We start from the raw sequence: 1,988 nt of genomic DNA, 5'->3' as shown, positions 1-1,988 counted from the left end.
CGCCGCCGGGCCCAGCCCCGCCCCCGCTCGCGAGAGGAGACGTGGTGACCCCCCCCTGGTTGTGACAGAGCCCCGGCCCACCCCCCACCCCCGTACCGGGGCTCTGAGTAGGGCGGTGCGGCCGGTAGGCTGCTGGGGACGAGGGCACCATCATGGGGCTGTAGGACAGGCTGGCGCCCTGCAGGGGGCGCTGCTGGTGAGGCCGCGGGCTGCTAATGATGGAACCCTGAGGACAGGAAGAGTAGAAGAAGAACAAAATCAGAAGCAGACTTCTCATTGGACAGACTTTCTTTAGTCTCACGGAGCTTCAGGCATTTTGTTGAGAAAATGAGCTAAAATGGCCGCCGCTGAATTTATCCTATCGTTTATGAATTTCTTATCAATATGTGATTTTTATTTTACATCGTAAATAAATTCAAATTAATGACGTTTCAAGTCGGGATTGTTTTTTTTTTTTTACTATTTTCTCCTGTTTTTGCTGTTGAGTTGCTGCATCACAGCCACTTAAAGCAACAGGATGATTAATAATCATTAATCATTAATAATCATTAATCATGATTATTGAAGTAACCGTCAATTCAGTCATCGATTAATGACTAACTAAAGTTACACAGTTAAAAAAGGAACATTTCTAAAGAAAACAACACATTCAAAGCAAAAACTGTACGAAAATATAAACATTTTGCATTTAAGATAAAAACATTTTGGTTTGTAAATCTGTGAAAAACCCAGACGATTTGTTATTTCATTTTACATAAAATGTTTATTTCCTTATTTTAAAAAGGACTTCAATTATTTCAAGTCTTTTGGATCTTTTGATTTATTTTTAATATTTATTAAAACGGCTTAAATAGTTGAAGAAAAATATGATTTTGCCATTTTTCATCCAATTAATCATCAGAATAATTGACAGATTATTTATTAAAATAATTGTATCAGCCCTAAAAAGTAATAAATATTTCTCATTGTCACTTTTATAGCCATTATAAAGTTCCACCAAATATCACAATTAAACTGTAAGTCCTTATTTATATACTTTTCTTTTGTTGAGCATCAGATGCCCGAAGGATGAAAACATTTTATTTAATTTAGAATCTGTTTAAATTAAAATGTCCCAGAATCAACTTTGAATCAAATCATGACAGTAACAGATTCCCCCCATTAGCAGGAGCATCTTTTTTAAAACTCTTCATTTTCTACACAAAATGAATCGTAGTTTATTCTGAGATGTGAAGAAGAAAATAAGATAAAAAACATGCAAAGCAAGAAAATCAGAGTCTCTCCTGGTCAGCCTGGTTCCCATGGAGATTGTTTACAAAACTAGGTTTTACAGTGAACAGCTGTGACATGTTGGGAAGCAGCTCAGGAAGCTGGCTGCTGTTAGCAAGAGAGCCAATCAGGGAGTGAAATTAATTTTCCCTGGTGCTGATTGGCTGAGGAGTGGAGGTCAGATGTTAGCTTCTGAGCTAACGCTAAGATGTTTGGTGTTTTAAAAGCCGGTTGGAGGCGTTTTGAACAGGCGGCTTCGCTAATGCCAGGATCCACTGCCCAGTGAAAAGACCTGGATTCCCCGTGACTTAGAAAATAACGTTTTAGTCTTAGTGAAAAATAAATGCAGGAACAAACAGCTCAACACACTAAATCCTCCAAACTGAAAGACAGCAGCTTCTGACAATCTGTGATTTTTATCTCTTTAAAATTAATATCTGGAAATCAGACAAGCAGGTGAATGTTTGTGTTTCTGAAGCTGCAGCATGTTGAGCTTTCAGCAATCAGCCTGAAGGACGGCAAAAATATTGTAGTATTTCTGTAAATCCTTCATTTAAACTAGTTTGTTAAAGAGCATAAGGAGCAGCTTCACATGCAGCAAACAGACATATTTATAAAACTTCACAAACACATCCGGACGACCTTTAACCCTGCAGACAGACAGGCATGCGACGGCGGTGCAGCCTGCTAGCAGCAGACATGCTAGCCTGCTAGCAGCA

At 39.2% G+C, this 1,988-nt stretch overlaps 1 pseudogene; it reads right to left on the bottom strand.

The window, feature by feature from the left end:
* Window positions 1-1,988, bottom strand: part of LOC103468114 (IQ motif and SEC7 domain-containing protein 2-like) — a 122,645-nt pseudogene that overhangs the window by 1,306 nt on the left and 119,351 nt on the right.

The sequence above is a fragment of the Poecilia reticulata genome, linkage group LG7, assembly GCF_000633615.1.
Source record: "Poecilia reticulata strain Guanapo linkage group LG7, Guppy_female_1.0+MT, whole genome shotgun sequence".
Classification (NCBI taxonomy): domain Eukaryota; kingdom Metazoa; phylum Chordata; class Actinopteri; order Cyprinodontiformes; family Poeciliidae; genus Poecilia; species Poecilia reticulata.
This window is presented reverse-complemented; position numbering and strand designations above follow the sequence as displayed.